The sequence below is a fragment of the Microtus oregoni genome, unplaced genomic scaffold (assembly GCF_018167655.1).
Source record: "Microtus oregoni isolate MIOR12 unplaced genomic scaffold, Mior012 000026F_ref0000081, whole genome shotgun sequence".
In the NCBI taxonomy this organism is placed as follows: domain Eukaryota; kingdom Metazoa; phylum Chordata; class Mammalia; order Rodentia; family Cricetidae; genus Microtus; species Microtus oregoni.
Window position 1 is genome coordinate 3,889,579 of NW_024543085.1, and position 19,661 is coordinate 3,909,239.

A 19,661-nucleotide genomic window follows, 5' to 3' on the forward strand; every position below is an offset into this window, starting at 1 on the left:
GGTGTAGGAAAGAGGCTCTTGGTGGGGTGGTGGAAGGGAGGTGTGTGAAGTGTGTGAGTGAGTAGGTCCAGCCAACTGGCTGTGCAGAGCAGAGAGGACAAGACAGAGCTGAGCTGTGTGTAACCTCTATGAGATATGGTAGGGAGAGAAAGGACGTTCATTGCAGATGTTCAGAGACGCAAGGCCTGATCCCTTCCTCTGGAGGATGCCCAAACTGTTCAGACTTTAGGACCAGTTGAGGCTAGACACAGAAACTCACATAAACTTTACAGGGTGGTAAGAGAATTCACCTAGTGCTACATCTTCTGATGTAATTAATATATGGGAGGGGATACTGAGAATGAGTTTGGTACCCTTCAGAAGATTCTCAACTTCTGAGGTCGTCTCGGAAGAGTTGTGTACTGAATCAGTTACTCACCTCATCGCTGTGGCAAGACACGGAGCAGGAGCAACTGAGAGAAGGGAAGTGCTATTCTAGCTTACGGTTTCACAGGTTCATCTATGTTAGCAGGAGTAGAGCCATTCGTCTCACGCCAGTGAGGAAGCAAGGGCAGGAATATGGGGTGGGCAGGTGCAGAGTGAACACACCCAAACCTGCCTGGGAGCTGATTTTCCCAGCCGGACTCACCTCTGGTATTCACCGCCTCACCAGAATTCCCTTGAGTCAGAGCTCTGGGGATCTAGTTGTCTCTAGAAACTTCCTTCTTTGGAGTGCCCAGAGATGCGCTTTAGATCTCCTGGGTGTTTCTTAGGTCAACCAAATCAACAGTCAAGACTAGCCGCCACACTTTGTTCTTAAATCAGAAAAGGGTCGAAAACGTTTGGGAAAGTAACCGCAGAACTAAAATTTATTCGTTAATTATTTTCTCCAAACTATAATTGCAAATAATCCTGATACAAATAGATAATTTAAAAAACTGATCTTGTTTTGGAATTGCTAATATCATAGTTATCCAGCCAGCTGTGGTGCACACCTGTAACCCCAGCCGTGGCCAGGCAAAAGGAGGAGGGTTAGGGCAAGTATGATGTGAACCTGGGCTACACAGAGAGATCCCGTCTCAAAAACAAAATAAAATAAAGGCCAAAAGTATAGTTTGTAATTAAGGCTTTGGGTTGTTTTTAGTTTTGTTTTTTTATCTTACTGGCAGTGAGTTTTGAGAGAAATTTACAAAAGAGAAAGAAATGAGAGGGGAAACACTCAAGTCCTCCCTTAGATAGTCCTGACCTTAGCAGGTGTCAGACAATAAAGGCATTAAAATTAATGGCATCATTTTATCTTATTTGGTTTATATTTGCTACTTACTTATTCTTCTGATCGGCTTAGTCATCGAACGTAGGCCTTCACACATGCTGGAGAAGCATTCTACCACCAGAATCTGTACTCAATCTCATTTTTATTTGTGAGCATCGTCATATAACCATTTTTTTATAAGACAGTTTATTCACGGTCTTAAGTAGCAGCACCTTTTGCTTGGTCTTACAATGAAGGAGTGAAGGGTACAAATGCACAACCTTCACCCCAGGAGATAATGAATTTAAATGAAGTAGGTGGAGAAAACGCTATTGTTACGGTAGTCAGATTATTGACAAAATACAGGAGATCTCCATGGACGGTAGAGCAGTCAGCTGTGTCCTGACTAGAGTGTGGGGAGCCCAAACAGTGCATGCTCTCTCCCTGTGGAGACCGCTATGACATCACCCTGTGTCCCATTAGCATCACCTGGTCCTGTTTCTCTGATTACCCGACTTCCCTTCCCTCCTGTTCATTGAAACAAAGCAAAGCACAAATGCCCTTCCTTCACCTGTTCCCCCTCCCTGTCCTATGCATCACCTGCTTTTCCCACAACCTCTGTCCCCACGACCTCCACTAGACCTCCTCCTTCAAAAGTCACCCTGACTCTCTCGTCTGTTCCAGGGGTCATTTTGCCAATTTCATTTCCTTTGATGACTTTGTTGCTTTAATGTTGGCTTGTCCTTTCCAGCGGCCTTTCGGAGAGCATCAGAGAGTGGGATGGCGCGAGGAGCAGAATAAAATGCTTCAAGTGTGTGTTTGATGGCCCTTTTAAGAGTAAAAAGAAAAAAAAGCATTGCCTGAATAAATTCTGTTGAATACCAACCCTTACCTTTTCTGTATCTTAGCATATTAAATTTCCCATCCATCATAAAAGGCTAGAGTTGATGCTCAGAAATAAAGTATGCACTCTTGGCTGGGTTAAAACATTCATTATTCCCCTCTGCTTCTCTGTTTGCTGAGGTTTGGGCTAATTTTTTTCCCCGGTGCTGCTGTTTAGCTTAGTGGCTAGACAAGTTATGAGTCTTTGGACTTTTTATCATTTCATCCAGTTTGGAAAGTTTCAGTGGATTCCAATTAAACATTAGGTTAATATTTATTTTGGTCTTGGTACAGTTACTTAAGGATTTAGCTTCCTGATACTGCTCATGTATTTGCCAGGGCGGTTCCTTTCCTCCGACTTCCAAGAGCTTATGTTTCTTCTGCTTGTATTGACACTATCTGCTAAATTCTTTCTGCTCTAGAGTTTTGAGCTCTGAAACTTAACTCCCTTCTACTGACAGATCTAGTGTATGGCCTGACTTAATTCCCATGCTGGTATTTGATGTCAGTGCTGGAGAGAAGCCTGGCTTTCTCATGATATGCCTGTGATTGGTGGAAATCCCTTCCTCTCTGAGTGTACCCTGACTTGTATAATCTGTCCTGGCAGTTAAAATGCACTTCTGGCTGCTAATTTTTTAACAAAGAGACAGTCTGAGGATGAAGTGTTCTAAGTGACTGACAGATGGTGACTTTACACAAGCAAGGCCACTCGCGAGCAGTAACTGTGAAAGTCAGTAGGGCAGACCTGATTTGTATAGCCTCTGCCAGGGCCCAAATACAAAGTGGCTCTCTTAACTGATTACTTTCCGTCTTAGTTACTAGAAAAGAATAATAATTTGAAATTGTTTCAAATAAAAGATTGGAAAGAGCTTTTCCTTAAAATTTTCTTTTCTGATGAGCTAATTAAAAATCATTTGTTGTAATAAATGTTTATGACGAGTAAATATACCACAATGATAAAAATGCCTTTGTCTGCCGAATCACAGTGATTCTGTAACTATAATGTCCTCCCTTCCCTGGGAGACTATGGGGTCCTTGAGGGGAAATCTGTGGGGTTTTTTTCTATTTATAATTTCCGTGCCTGGCATAGCACCTAAAGTCTGGTAAACACTTAGTAAATCATTAGGTTAAAATGTAAACAAATGAGCCCTGGATTCTCTATAAGATGTGTGTTAAAGATATACTGCTAAAAATGTTTTATTAATAATGCTCTGAGGAGATAAAATTCATAACTTTAATTACATGTATTATAAATGTAAAACTGACATTAGGCTTTGAGAATCTAGGAAGTAGTTAAGAGAGTATAATGATAATAATTTGAAAAATCCCTGGGCAACCATCTAAGAATGTCCTCCTGATATGCCTGACCAGGGCAATGCATAGAACTGTGATTCCCAGTTGAGACTGGACCTAAAGCTCCGAGTCCCCAGAACATGTGTCCTCAACTTTGTGCTCTCTAGAACACCCTCCAGTGATGGAGATAGGCAGCTCCATAGTCTCTGGGTTCACTCTAGAACACTCGTCCACTGATGAAGATAGGCAGCTCCCGCATACATGGGTTCACTCTAGAACACTCATCCAGTGATGGAGGTAGGCAGCTCCCACATCTATGGATTCACTCTAGAGCACTCATCCAGTGATGGAGGTAGGCAGCTCCATGATCTCTGGGTTCACTCTAGAACACTCATCCAATGATGGAGATAGGCAGCTCCATCATCTCAGGGTTCACTCTAGAACACTCATCCAGTGATGGAGATAGGCAGCTCCAGGATCCCTGTGTTCACTTTAAAACTCTCGTCCAGTGATGGAGGTAGGCAGCTCTCGCATCCCTGGGTTCACTCTAGAATACTCATCCAATGATGGAGATAGGCAGCTCCCGCATCTCTGGGTTCACTCTAGAACACTCGTCCAGTAATGGAGGTAGGCAGCTCTCACATCTCTGGGTTCAGGATGCTTGCTCCTGGACAATCACTCCTTGCAATGCCCTCTTCCAAGCAGGAGTGCTCACTCTAGAGATTATTCTAAAACTCTATCTCTTGTGCACTGTCACTCCTTGAGAAGAATGGGGCCATGCATCCGACTAACTGCAGTTCCTAGGGGACATACCCAATTCACAGAAAGAAGGAATGGAAAGGGGAATCCTGAAGAGGCATCTCAGAGCCTGTGACACCCGAGCGAAGGATAGAAGTAGGGAAAGGGGAATGAAGAGGAAACTCAACCGGGATGACGAGGCTATGGGAGGGCACAGAAGCCTGGGTTGGTGACTTACTAGCTGCGAATCCATGGTGAGTAGGTAACCTCCAGTGCTGCACTTCATCCACCTATCACTGTTTCATTGGTGTGTGAAGCTTAAACAGGACAGTGTAAGTGAAGACTTTAGACCATGTTTGAGCACACGAAAAGCATTGCAAGAGGTAGCTACAGTTATTAACATCACTGTTACTAAACACAGTGATGTTCTTGGTGTGGTTTAGATGTTAAAGTGATTACAATTTGATCATAAATGTTCTCTGAAATCTTTGTATTAAAGATCTGCTCCCAAGATGGTGCCCTTGGGAGGTGGCGCCAAGATGGAGGCCCTTAGCCATCAGCCCTATCTCCCTAAGGGAAACTGTAGGGCTTTAGTCATTCCTTTATCCTTTATGCTTCTTCTCAGAGGACCACTGGATTTTTCTGGCTATGTCCATCCATGACGGGTGCTTCACTCACCCACTAATAGACCCAAAACAATGGGGCCAACTAATCATGAAAAGGAAACCTCAAAACTGTGGGTCAAAATAAAGCTGTGATGTCATTTGATAGAATATACACTTTCTGCTGAAGATGGCAAGGATAGCGGCTTCTGGTAGAATGGGACCTAACTGTCTTTTGCTTTGTCATACAGTGTCACGGTGGGCACCCAGGATAGCTCTCCTCCCCAGTATTCCCGCACACTGTCAGGCTAACAACTCATATCAGCTGTGCTTGGGTTCTACACTCACTCTGCAACACACACCATTGCTCTTTTGTATTTAGTGTGGGGGAGCTGTGCACACTCTCATGGTTCCACTGCATTCATGGTAGGTATTTGATCCATTTGTAGTCTTCACTTCTAGATCTTTCTAGAGCCTTCCTCTCTAAGTTACCATACATAAATTTTCTGCTGAAACTGGCATTATACCAGTAGTGTCACACAATTTTATAAATACATTGCTATGTGACCTTATCTTTTTTGTTTATTTTTGAGATTGTTTTTAATTGCTTTTGTCCTTTTCTCTTTCCTAGCCCTCCAATATAGTACCCCTTCCCACTCTCCTTCAAATTTATGACCTCTTTTTATCAATTGTTATTGCAAGTATAAATATACCTATGTATAGAATATACATAAATATAGACATATAGTATATATGTGCACAAATATATGTATATATTTGTGTATATTGTAGTATATGTCTATATATTCCTTAATATAACCTGTTGGATCCATCTAATGTCACTTGTATGTATGTTTTCAAGGCTGGCTGTTAAGCTCTGGACCAGCAATTGATGTACTGTTCCCTGGGGAGGGCCACCTTTGCTACGCCCAGCCTTGCTCAGTTGCCCATAGCTCCTGGTGTAGAGATGAGGTCTCAGGCACTTTTTCCTACACAATTTATGTGTCCATTGGTGTCATTGTTAACCTCATGATCGAGCAGTCATGTTGGTGACTCTTCACAGATGTTTGCTTCTGATGTTTCGAGGAGACACAGTCTCACAGCCAACTCCTTGTTCGTCTTGCTCTTCAAATCTTTCGCTCCCTCTTCTGCAACGTTCTCTGAGTCTCGGCTGTGTAGAAGCGTTCCCTGCGACTGGGATCCACAGCTCTGCATACTGACTGGTTGTGTCTTCCTATGGTGGCTTCTGTGTGTGACCTCATCTCACGACTGGGTCCTTCTGCTGACTGTCTGCTTGCTTGCTTCAATAGTGTGTCCTCATTTAAATGTTTAGATCAGCTTGGAATTTCTTTCTGGCTTCAGATCGGAGTGAAGAGTCTTTTCCTCACCCTTCCTGGTGGCAGCAAATCGCCATAGCTCATACTTCCTGTCACCCTTCAGAGCTGCGCCTTTGCTTTCCCCACAGATCCTGATATCCCAAAGGGAATTTAAATATAACAAGGAAGGAGGAAAAGGTAACGTTCATCTGATGTAGGTCTACAAGAAGTATATATAAAGATTTTTATTCTTAGAAATCCCAATATTCAGTTCTATTTACAGAAGCTACATATTTAACTTTTTGATTATTTACTGTACAATTGTACATTTTTTTTCAAAACGGTATTGTTTTGTTTGACTCCATCCCATATTCAATTCATTTTAGTTTGCCCACATCATATGTAACATAAAATAAGTACAATTTGCTAATTAGGAGAAATTACCACTTTATCAACTTTGCATAATACATATTGGAAAACTATCTCATTCTTATAGGGCTTTGTAAAGAATAAATGGATTTTTGTAGTGGAAAAAAAATAAATAAAATTAATCTATAAAAACTCTCCTTTTTTCTTCCAAAGTGGAGTAACCAGCCTTCCCATAAATCCAGGGCAATCAAACCTCTGTGTTTACTACTGGAAACTCACCAGCTCTGTGGAAGTTTCTGGAAAGGAATGTTGTGGAACTGGCAGGAGATGGAAATAGCTTCTCTCCTGTCCCCTGGTTCACTGGCTTGAACTAAGCCCAAGTCCAAAGCAAGACAGTGTCTGTGTTGTCACCAGCTTCCGTCTTACTTAGGACCTTCCATAAGGATTAAAAACTTGACCTTTTTTTTAAAGAAATGTGCTGTTTTATTACAAAAAGTCTCACAAAATGAAAATATCTCAGAAAGGAAGCTATGCTAACAATCGCCAACTGAGGAGTTGGAGGAAGACAGGGAAATGTGAGGGTTTTTTTTTTTTTCTGCTTGCCTGAGACCAGTGGGAAGGTTTTACCAGAACCAATCAAAACTGGCTGACATTAACTGAACCTGAAAATCAGGGCTCCCAGAAGGCCCAGTCACCCTCTAGAAAGCTTAATCAGGACATCTGAGCAGAGCAAGCAGGCACTTAGCAATTTGTCGTTGAGTCATTTTCTTTCCACTCGACCCTACATGGTTCAAAACCAGACCTGAGCAGGATGGACAAGGTAGCATTGGGAAGAGCTCTCCCAGCACAACTGCCCTGGGTGCTGGTCTCTGGTTCCTATCTAGTCCCTGGGGGCACTGTGTTTAATATATTTTATATAAATACACTGAGAAGTGTGAAACATCAAACCTGAGAGATTAGGGAGAAACAAGGGACTTGGGGAGAGGTCAGAGCCACAGATCTTGCTCAGGCCGACTTGACCTCTTCTTGACCCCTTCGGGTTCTGGCTTTCTCCTCTCCTGTGACTTTTTTTTCTCTTCTCCATTGGTCTCTTCTTCAGCCTCTGTTTTGACTCTTGGCTTTGTTGAAATTTGATGAGTTCTTGTGACCACCTTCTCCCTCAGAATTCCTGTTCTCCTCTGGCAGGCCCAGCTGCCCTGCAGGGTGCAACGCGTGGTCAACCCTTGAGCATTATGCTTGCGACGCTTGCCTTCCGCCCATCTGTGAACCTATTTGTGTCTGATTACTTTGATTCCCAGTCTCCCTCTTTAACAGAGGTCAGCAAACACTGGCCTGTGTTGTTATTTTACTGTTAGAACCATTTCCTTAATGTGGAAGGCTGTGGACCACCGCCATGATCCCGAATGCATACCCAAGTATGTTCTCATTTCCTCTCTTCATTGTGCTTTATGCTAATCTAGATTGGCTATAGAGTGGCCATGCTCCCCTCTAAAAATGTTCCTTCTAACCCCAAGCCCTCAATGTCTATTGATAAAACAGCATGTCTTTATTGAGTTTGTGACAAAATCAATATCTCTGAAGAGGGTCTCCATTCATACACTATATCATTTCAGAACATGCCTTCCCCTACAACATACATACAACAGTGTGGGTGTGTAATTGTATGTATGTGTGTATGTATATGTGTGTGTGAATGTGTGTATGTGGGCATGTATGTGTATATGTGTGTGTATATGTGTGTGTATGTATGTGTGTATGCGTATATATGTGTGTACTCTTCACAGGAGTCTTCTTAAGGCAGAAGAAGGAACCCTATGATAGTTTTGTAAAAGGAATATGAAAGTTAAGCAAAAGAAGCAAATGTATTTTTCGAGAGGTCTCAGTTCTTCAAGAATGACAGAACTACATAGAATTTGGAGATTCTCTGGCCGACCAGAATAGGAGATTTTTACCTGAGGTGAGAGAGGACAGCAATCTGTGGACCATTACTTGCAAACTGAACAATCCCTCCTCTGTTAGCTTCCATATTCATTTTAGAGAACCCTGCCTCTTTTTTCTATCTTTTTGATTCTCCACTCTTCAGGCAAGAGTCTCAGAAATTCAAATGATGCTCGTTCGAATTTGCACGTTAGTCGTAATGTCAAAGGGACTTTACAGACTAGTCAACAGCAAGCTATCTGAGCGACACGACCAAACAGTGGGAACTGGATCGAGACAGAAAATAAAGAGAGCACAGAAGCTGAGTTTTAAGAAATAATGATTAGAGGTGGCGAATGTGGCAAGGCTTTTAGAGCCATGAGGATCTGCGTGTGGAGACCTGCACAGTGCTGGTTCAGTGCTGACTCAATACGGAAACCCTGTCTTCTCATGAGCACTTGTGATCAAGGCTGTAAAACCAGAGTTCAGAGAGCAACATGGTGGAGCAGTGGCAAAGAGCCCCGGCTGCTCTTCCAGACGACCAGTCCCAGCACCCATGTGGGACGCCCCACAATCACCTGTAACTCCAGTTCTAGGGGATCTCACCCCTCTTCTCGTCTGTGATCACTGATGCTCACATGGGGGGGGGGGGCACTTTAAAAAATAAACCAATCAACAAGGGCATCTGGTTAAGATCTAAGAATCAGCCTTAGACCACTTTGAAGTTCTCCACTTCAAATCCTCTTTTTTCTTTTTCAGAAAAGAAAGTTGGCACCCAGAGAAGAGTGAACAGAGTTATTTGTCCCCCCAGTTTTAGCCCTATGTTTCCACCTCATCGTCATTATAATCGGGTTCAGAACCAGTGGCCTGAATGTGAGCTAATAGTTGAACTACCCATCCACTACTCTTTATGATTTAGTATGGACTTAGGCTTGAGCAACTTACTGCATTTGATGGCTCAGTGGTTGGTAATTTTAAGCATCTCTCATAGCCACTCAATATAATGCCCATAACTATAATCGAGCAACTAACTGCTTCCCTCTTTCCCTCTGAGCTGAGTTTCTTGAGGGCAGGGACATCTCTTCTGTCTCCCTATCTTCCCTACAACTTCCAGTGGGATTGTGATTACGCTGTGACATGTGTGGGCTGTTGAATCAAATGATTAGATTAATAATAAGATAAACTAAGAGGTTTTATAGTAACTACAAGTTTATTTCAATTGTGCTCAGACCCCTAAAGACCGAAATACAACTAGGTCCCCAGAGGAGCAGCAAGGCTATTTCTGTCCCCCATCTTTGTTTCATTTCTGCCTTATTTCGCACCTATCAACTCTTCCCCCTGCTCCACTGGTCTCCTTCTGCCCAACCCTTCATGCATGGGGATTTCACTTGTGCTCATAATGTTAATGAAATAATTTATTTAGCTATAATATTAGCATCATAAATCTTGCAAAAAATAACAATGAAAATAGAAATAAGATTCTGCTGAAAAATGAATACATATATTGCTTTCCCTATCTACTCAAAAGAAAATTAAATATGGTCAGTTATTCATTCATGAAATCAGCACTCATGAGAACTTAGTGTGTTCTTAGTGTTCTGCCAGGCGCTGTAACAAAAGCAGAAATGAGCCCCAGGCCTGACATCACCTTACTCACGGTATGCTTTTTCTCTACCTTAAATAATGAATAGAAATTCTTTTTTCCCCTGTAAACACAGTATCTCAATGTAGCTCTGGCCAGCCTGGAACTCACTATGTAGACCTCAAAAATCACAGAGACCCACCTGTCTCTTCCTCTGAGGACTGGGGTTAGAGGTGGTTGCCGCCATACTGGGCTGTAAATTCTTTAAGGAACAAAAATTCTGGTCAGTATCCCATATTGCCTCACTTCCATTATGATGCAATTTCAATACACATGGAGCAGAACAAAGTGTTTGCGTGTTCAACACAGCTATTTACTAAAGGCTTGTATGAGCTGGAGTACCGTGTGACAAAGGCATGAAGACACATGGAGACGGCAGCGCTAATTTTATGGGAAGAGGAAACTGAAAGGAGCAGATAACCTATTCGTGTTATTCACCAGCTCTACAGTTGGCATAAAAACCGAGGTGACAAACAGGTCACTGCTTTAGGGGACATAGAGGGCTAGGATTTTGCAAACCAAGGTCACAACATTTTCATCAAACAATCCCTATGTGCATGTATTCCTTTTGAATGGCTTATAACAAATTATGATCAGTCTGAGATAGAATGTTGGTTCTTTTTTAATATTGGCTCCAGTCAACAGTATCCGGTTTGGAATCTCTTCAAAACATACGTGTTCTAGGAGGGTGCCTTGCGGCGTCCTACAGTTTGGGACACCGGGTGATGGTAAGCACTAGTCCTTTGGCCATTCCCGAACAGCAAAAGTCACCAAAAAGAAACACAGAGGTGCTAAAAGCATGGCATTCAATAGGCACAAAGAGAGCTGTATTTACATGTTGAGAATTGAAGCAGGAAGGAAAACTGAGTACTTGCTAATGACATAAGACGAGACTTAAATACAAATATTTAAGAGAGACTCCCAGAGCATGCCGAGACAATCTCTAAAAAGACTCTGGAACTGGTGACGTGATTCAGTTACGTCAGGCACCAAGCCTGACACACCTGCGTTGACTTCTCGGAACCTGTATGATGGGAAAAGAGAACAAATCAACTCCCGAGAGTTATTCTGACCTCCACACATGCAGTACACATACACATGCGTGCATGCATGCATACATACATACACGAACATGTGCACAGACATATATGCATGTATATACATATGCACACATACGTACATGTAAAAAGGAACTATACACCGAGGAAGAATTTCTCAAAGTTCTGCACGTGTGGAGATCAGATTATAGGACATGTAGACTCCATGGAGCAGGCAGGAAGGGACAGTTGTGAGCAGGGGAGAGAATAGTAGGCCCTTCAGGAGGTGCCCAAACAGACCACAGTGGAGGAGGCGGGAACAAGCCCTACTTGCTGAAGCACACTATAGATTAGAGGTGGAGAGGAATCCCTCAAAAGGCTTGGCCCAGCCATTCCCCCAGTGAAATCGATGGGCACATTTGTACCCAGTACTGACCACAGGATCTGTGTCGTGACACTTTCTCAATGTAGCTATTTGTGCTGAGCCTGTCACTAGCTCAGCAGGAGGTAAGAATTACTCGATCCCTCTCTCCTGGCTCTCTCCCAACCTCAGCATGAGAGCAGTGGGCACACAGAGTGATGGGTGGGTGCAGCAAACAGGGATTCCTTAAGACCTGCAGCCCTCAGGGAAGAATGAAGGGCACGGGGAGGCTTACACAGAGCTGGGGACACAAGTGCCAGGCAAACATGTCCCCACGGCACAGTCCTAGGCTTGCCATTCTCTCTACCTTCAGTGGGTCGCTCTCAGTGTGCCTTGCCTGCGTGGAAACAGACTGGCCTCTCAAATTCATCCAGTCCTCCCCACCCCCGTTTTCAAACCTCACACTGAAATGTAAAATCTCAGCTAACCACCCGGATCCTAGGCAGAAAGCCCCGCTATTCTCATTCTGTTGGTTCCCTACTAAACTGCAGCTGCGGGCCGCTCACCATATGCAGGGCATTCATTTCAACCATTTGACTTCTTCAGGCAGGGTGATAACATTTGGGATTTCATTTTTGTTTGTCCTACAAGAGTCTTGAGTTTAGGCCAAAAAAGTCCAGGCCCACGATGAATGTGCTTTAGACCTCACTTTCTGTCAGGAGGCCAAGTGGACTTGGAGAGAGGGTGGAGCTGTCTGTGGAGACATGATTTTCAGTTCTGCCCTCTGCCTCTGGAGCCAGGGCTCTGGCGCACAGCCAGCCGCATGGAGAGAAGATTATGGTGTTTTCTAGGTAATTTTAAAGAGGACAAGCCCAAAGCAAAGTCAGGTGGTTTCAAGTCTGCATTGAATTTTTCATGTTCAGGATTTGTCATGAGCCGGGTTTTCGACAGAGCTCATTTTCAGTGATGAAGGGGGCTGGAGTCTCCTGGAGACAGGCATGTTTTGGTTGTTTGCTAATGACCTCTGGTTTTGCTTATGCAGAGTCTTGTTAACAAATTGAAATGTAGCGAAATAAAACATTCTTTCTTCCCTGCTTTCTTTCTTCCTTTTTCTCCCCGTTCTTTCTCTTCTTCTTTAAACAATAGGAATGGTTGCAGTACACTGTCAAAACTGAGCTACAGATATTGGTTATTGTAGCATCATTAACACTGTGCAAAGATAAATTAGTCACTTCGGCAATCACACACATTCTTCAGATCTCCTGTCTGTGCTTTAAACAGAGCCTTCTCCTTGGGTTTGATAGATCCTATTGTTAAGAGAGCTGCAGAAATGTATTCAGAAAGTCTTTGAAATTTTTCCAACTTCGGGAACGTATTCAGCAGTAATTAGCCTTCAAGGCGGCTGCTAAGGGGAGCTTGGCAGGGGGCTGCTCTTGAGTCTAAAAGTGAACCCCAGGCCGAGGCTGAGAGGGTGTCAGCTTTAGGACCCATGCCAGCTCTGCTGAACCTGCCCTGCATGCTGATCCTACCTGCCTCTCACAGGCTCCCATGTTACACACTGAAGCTCTTCTCAAAAGGGAAGCCAAGTAGAGCAGAAGATACAGGGAATGACAAGACAAAGCCTCAATAAACTCTGAATTCACGTGCAGCAGATAAAGCTGAGGTGACCAGCTTGGGCTGTCTCGATGAGCAAACTGATTACTGTGGTCAGTGAGGGCATGAGTTCAAATCCCCAGCACCCCTGTACAAAACCAGACTTGACAGCACATATCTGGGAGGCAAGGACAGCAGGATCCCAGGGGCTTGCTCAGCAACCAGTCAAGCCGATCAGTGAGTTCCCGGCTCAGAGACAAACCAGTCTCAAAGAGAGAAAGGGAAAGAGCCATAGGAGAAGACATCTAACATTGACCTCCACGTGTTCAAGCACAGGAATATACACTTCCATGTAGGTACATGTACATACATGCATACACTACACATACAGAACTATTAATCATAAATAGGAAATAACCTTACCCCAGGCACAAGGGACTGGCTTACTGTGACAGATCTGCCATTTCCTGGTCAAGGTCAACCAGATCCCTGGGGTAGTTGATATGGAGACCACATCAGCTTCCACTGTCCCTTTCCCTAGAGTGACCTGTTCACTTGTCACACACGGGTGATGGGTAGTAGATAAGCCAAGCTGAAATTTTTCAAAAGGTTTTGCTGTCTCAAGAACTTGAGAACATAAAATATGTTTATTCCACCCGACTTGTCCCCTCACCAGAAGGTGCAGTAAAGCTGACGGTAGAGCCACTGTTTGAGAAGGGACGTGTTCATAAAAGACAGAGGTAGCTGCTCAGAAGCAGAGTGTCTAGTATGGTCAGAGACCCCTCCATGGAGAGGAATTGTCAGTAGAGAAACCCCAGGGGCGTCCGTGGATGAGAGAAAAGTGAAATCCTGCACCGCTTCCCCTTTAAGTTATGAGTTCGTTAGTTTGCCTGAGTAAAGCATTGTGGGTGGAGAAGTTTCAACAGCAGAAATTTATTTCCTCCCTGTTCTGATACCAAAGGGCAGCTTCTTCTCAGAGTTTCTGTGTAACCTATCGATGGCAGACCTCCCTCTGTGGCTCCAAGTGGTTTCTTCCTCCTGCATGTGTCTGGGTCCCTGCTCTCTGCTTATAAACATATTGCTCACATTGGATTACATTCCCCAAAGTCAAATCTAAACTTAATTACCTGTTAGAAAGCTTTATCTCCAAACACAGCAATCACATTCTAAGGTACTGGGAACAGGTATTTAATTTTGAAAGCAATGCAATTCTTCCCATAAGGAAAACTGAAGCTACTTCAGTATCCCAGTTTCCCCTTGATTGTGAACCAAAAATGAACCCTGTTAGCAGCATCACAGGCTTCAGAGAACATGTCTTCACCACCCTGGCTCCTGAACCCGAGCACTATAGTATCTCCAAGACTAACATCCGGGGCAGTAAGATCTTGAGGGAAGTGACAGTTGGTGTAGTGAGGCGGCTCTGACAGTTGGCTGGGAGGATGGTGAAACTCATCCAGGGTCCCACCTTACAGATGCTCTGCCCATGTCCGGCTGCACACAGTGATGATTGGACCCAGGCTCTGGACCATGCATTTTCCTAGCACCACTGCTCTTCCTGGACAAACACAGGGGACTATCTTAGGAGAGCTGAGTTCATCTCTTTCACACGTACACACAAATCGTTTGCAATGCAAGAGTTACAAAGGGTTTAACTCTAAAACTAACTTTCATGCGTTTTTAATGGGCTAGAAGACACCATATGTTTAACTTCTTTTACTGCTATGGTACAGTGACTACTCCTGGTGAGATTTCCCACACTGATTTGCCGAGGAGCTACGCTGGTTTGTGTTCCCGGCAGCTACGCTGGTTTCCACGGCTTTGCCCCACGTGCTCACCACCATTCTTTTTCTTCTCCTTGGTAGCCATTTGAAATGGGATAAGATAGAATCTTAGTGAAGTTCGGATGTGGATTTTCCTGGCAGGTAGAATGTTGGACGTTTTGTATGTACGTATCGGGCAGTTGTACGTCTTCTGAGAACTGTTTACTCAACTCTCTTGCCCATTTATTGACAGGGTGTTTGGGTTTTGAGCTTTGACTTTTGAGTCATTTCCACATTCCAGATATTAGTCCCTTGTCAGGGGCACAGCTTGTAGAAACTCTTGAAAGACCAGCATGTCCGCACTGAGCACCATTCACCCCCAGCCTTCCTTAGCCAGCGCTGTCACTCTCGTCATGTGTCTGTCTGTGACACCCCTTGGCCATCACTCTGGTCCCACTCATGCATTCAGCTCTCTCCATCCTCGGTTCTGCTCTCCTGGTTTACCTTGGCGTAGCCTTCTTCCTCTTAATGACAGTTTTCCTGGCCCTCAACACTTCCTGTAAATAATTCCTGTCCTGACTCCATATCTGTATTTCTTTTGTCGGTTTAGCTTCAGAGTCATGTCTAGACCCAAATGCGCCGTGTTTAACTTGCCAGTCACATCTTTTCCCCTTGCTCTACGTCTTCTGTCTTCAGCTCAGGTAAAGGTACCAAATACTCAGTCATTCATACTCAGAAAAGATGGAAACTTCATGTTAGATATCTTCAGACACAGTACATGACACATTTATCAGTGCATACTTAATAAATTAGCAGGTATTGTATCAAGAAGTCTTAATATGCCCATGATCAAAATTATTATTACTTTACTATGTGGACAAATGCTCAGGCTGACTAGGGCTTTCCCAGGTCCCACCCTGACGTCTCCCCAGAAATAGCACCCTGACTTATGTGACCAGGCTTGCCTTGCTCTCCCCACTTGACTGTCTTCCTTCCCATCTCAGGATCTCTACATCTTTCACAACAGGCTTCCTCACCTGCTCTAGATAATACCTTCCTGGACCACATCAGATGGCAACCTGAAAGTCGGTCTTGGGATTCCTTTGGCACCTAACAACTGTAGCACAGGATCAATACCTGGCTATATACCTGCTCTTTCCTTAGTGTAAACAAGACAAGTAGCCGGCAGTTTTCCAGGGATTTTCAGACAAGGTAAATTCCTTGTTGAGTTTTACCAGGGAATTTTATTTCTCTTCTCTTCAGACAATGCAACCTCTGCACCTCCTCGTAATCCAGTGTGCTCCCTTTCATCCTGGTTTTTATGTCGCTTGGCTCTGCTTCAGTACCAGATATCAGGATGGAGGCAAGAGCTATGTAGCCATCTTGTTCTTGGTAGAGTTCTCTGTTGAGTGTTTGTTCTTAATTTTGCAAGATACATAACTTGAAGATGCAGCAGATCTTCTCAGAATAAAGTATAAAAATGCGTCTCCAGATACATGATCTTCTTTGGACTCATTTCAGGTCCCATTCTCCTTTCTGGATAGTTAGTGCTTGAGAACAGAGTCAGATCTTGACTGCTCCTGATTGTCTAAGGTAGAAAGCCTGCATTCTGTTCTTAGACAATCACTACCTGGTGTGTGTGCTTTGTAAAAGGAAATTAGGGCGTCTGTGAGTGGGGTGAATGCCTTCTGAAATGGTGTCGTTTAACAATGTGTGTTTCTGCTGCCGCGCTGTTAAATACCAAAAATACCAGAAGGAAAACACACACAATCAAAACTAAAGTTTTAACTTTTGCAAGCAAGACAAGCAAAATTGACTATCTGAGGTTGGTAAGAGTTTGCCAGATAACAGAAAACAGCATCCCCACAAGTCCGAAGGCTTCTTCGTGTCTTTCTGGCAAACTCCATAAGCCAAACCATGTCTGTTTTTTTGTTTGTTTGTTTTTATCTTTATCATCATTTTTTATCCCTTCTCCTCTCCTTTCTTAGAACCAGACCAAAAAAAAAAAAAAAACATTAAAATTGGCTTTTGGTAAAAACTACCTGTGCTGTCACCAAATTCTGTCCCACTCCACACATTTGCTACGTCCTTTTGAAAAAGCTCACCCATACAGAATACTTTAAACCACAGACATAATCATAAAGCCATGTTCCAACTCAACCTGTATGCACACTTCCTGTCATTCTACTCCTCAGCACTCCTTCGTGAGCACATGCCTTTGAGCTGCTGAACACGTATGCAGACACCTGTGACTAATCCACATAACTGCAAACACTTTGGGGGCTTAAAATCCACGCAGCTCGCTGGACTTTCTCATTGTGCAAAAGTAAAGGCTTGGGAAATACTTTCTGTTACTGTTTCAACCAAAGGGAAGGGCAATGTTAGCCTGTATTTTAATGTTCTACTGCACAGATTACCTTCTCAAGCATAGCTTTCTAAATATTATTGTTGAGTATGGGAAGATACATGCTAGCTGCTTATAAAATTAAAGCTTCCCCCACATCCAGACCCCCTGCATTAACTACCATTTTACATCTAATATTGAAAGATGAATTAGAACTCATTTTTACCCCAAAGTAGCTGTTGTGAGATTAAACAAATATTGGTCTATCTTGACCAGATTTCTGTGACCTCTTCCCTTTGCAAACTCTCTAGAACAGGAAGTAATCCAAATGATCACCTGGCTATTTCCAATGTTCTGAATCACGTCACCTCATGTTGGCCTCAAGTTTAGCTCATGTTGGCTTCTTCAATAGAAGAAATTCCAGTTTGGCTAAGTGGGAATAGAATAGTCATCAAATCTGTTGCAAAGATAAGGCTAACTCAAGCAGAATGTTTTGAACTTCTGCTTTTTAGGGTTCTCCATTCTGATTCTCATTGAAATTGAAATAAATATGTCAGCTCTATTAGCATTATGTATTACACAAAAGGTATAGTACATTTAATACAGGAGACATAAGCAAGATGAACTATCAAACTTCACCCTTACTCTGAAAATATGCCCAACACGCACACACAAACACATTCACACACTTAAATGCTATATTCAAATGCAGTGAGATCATCAATACCAGATTAGTTTTGGTAATTGATGAATACCAACTTAGACATTTCAGAAATAAATACACTGGGGGAATCAAAGTAGGACCTATTGTTCTAGATTTGGAATTTGATGTTTTTTAATTTGTACATTTAAAACATTCATTATAAACTCATATTACCACTACCTACACAAGACTGAGCCTCTCTCAGAAAGGCACCAGCAACAGGGGAAGGATTCATGGAACCCTCACCACTCCCTACGGAGCTACTAGACTTTCACAGTTTCTGGATTGGCAGTGGCAGGAGGGCAGGGGATATTGTTGCTTAAGTGAGTAAGTCCTCACCCATATCCATGTAAGCAAGCCTAGTTAAACACTGTGTGTTGTAGGAATACAGCCAATAGCCTGGTCACCAAAAAATTTTAAAAGACATCAAAGTAGGAGGGGGCTTTGTGAGAAGAAGAAATAGTTAAGCAGAAGTGTAAAGGGAGCAAAGGGGATTAATGGGGATATATAATTCTAGAGCTTTACATATGTGTATGTGTGCATGTGTGTGTTTGTATCTGTGTTTATAAAATTATGGAAGAATAGATTTTAGCATTTGTATAGGACTGATGATGATATAGGTCAATTGGAATAAACACAAAGCTCGATGCTGCACTTCTGGCACTGTGTAAAACCAGAGGAGCAGTAGTTCCGGGTCATCCTCCGCTCCCCAGTCAGTCCCAGTGCAGCCACAGCTACCTGACACTCTGCCTCAGAGAGTCTACATTTGTAATAGTTTGTAAGATCAATGCCACAAACTTCAGGGCTTAAAGTGAAGATTAGTATTTAAAACTATTTCAGTGGAAATAGTTTGCGGTGTAACTTACTAGCTAGTAAAATACAGTTGTATAACTTGACATGCAAGTCATAATAAAGAAACAGAACTCAGGCCTGCAAACACTGTCTGACTCCTTTCTCTCTCTAATTCCTCATGGTGTCCAGACACAGATTTAACCAAGCAGATCTAGCTGCTTCCAGGTCGGGTCCATTCTCCTCCTTTGCACCTCCAATCCTTCATAGAGATACTCCCATCTTCTCTCCATGCTTCTGGGACTCCCTACTCATCTTGACCCTTGTAGGCTTACAGGATGCTTTGGCCTAACTACCATGCTGTTGAATATGGAGCACCTCAGCCGTAGTAGTGATGGCGCTGGAAAACACGCCACCAGTAAAGGGGACTTCTGTTGCTCCACAATTCCTCCAAGAGAAAGAGAATATGGCTTGAGAGAAGAGCTGTTGAAGGAATTTGGAGCAACTCAGTTGACCCCAGCGCTGGAGACATAATCCTCCTCTTCGAAAGAACAGCTCGACTGCATAATGTCTTCACATTGCATCCATAAAATGTGTGCCTCTAGAAGCCCAGTTTCAAAGAACCTCGAGGTCAAGCTCACATTCACAAAAACATCAGTGTGGGAAACACTCCCTTCATGAATGAGGCAAAGCCCGTAGCTTCCCCCGTTGCTTTGAACACTCGCTTACTAGTCAAAACCTGTGAATATGTGTACATTCTTTTTTATGGATAATTGGGCTCTTTATTGGTGGCGCCTCCTGGATCAGGAGGATTCGTCCATGCAAATAAGCTGAAGAGGAAGGCAGAGCCGCAAAGAACGCCTTTCATGTGGCTTCGGCTCTCAGGTAGCTGCTACATTTAGACAGAGGCAAACGTCAGGTTCCTGGATGTCCACAATCACCCTTCAAATCGTTTTAAATCAATTAGTTCAAACGCAAGTCCCTGCATTGCTTTTGTTAATGCCCCCAAACAGCAAACTGGCCTGCCCTACATGTTCTTTTGAGAATAATTTGCCCAGAGCATTGCTGTCTAAGCATCAACTCC

At 43.3% G+C, this 19,661-nt stretch overlaps 1 protein-coding gene across 5 annotated transcripts in view; it reads left to right on the forward strand.

The window, feature by feature from the left end:
• Dync1i1 (dynein cytoplasmic 1 intermediate chain 1) overlaps positions 1-19,661 on the forward strand; it is a 317,505-nt gene that overhangs the window by 270,815 nt on the left and 27,029 nt on the right. The window lies entirely within an intron of this gene.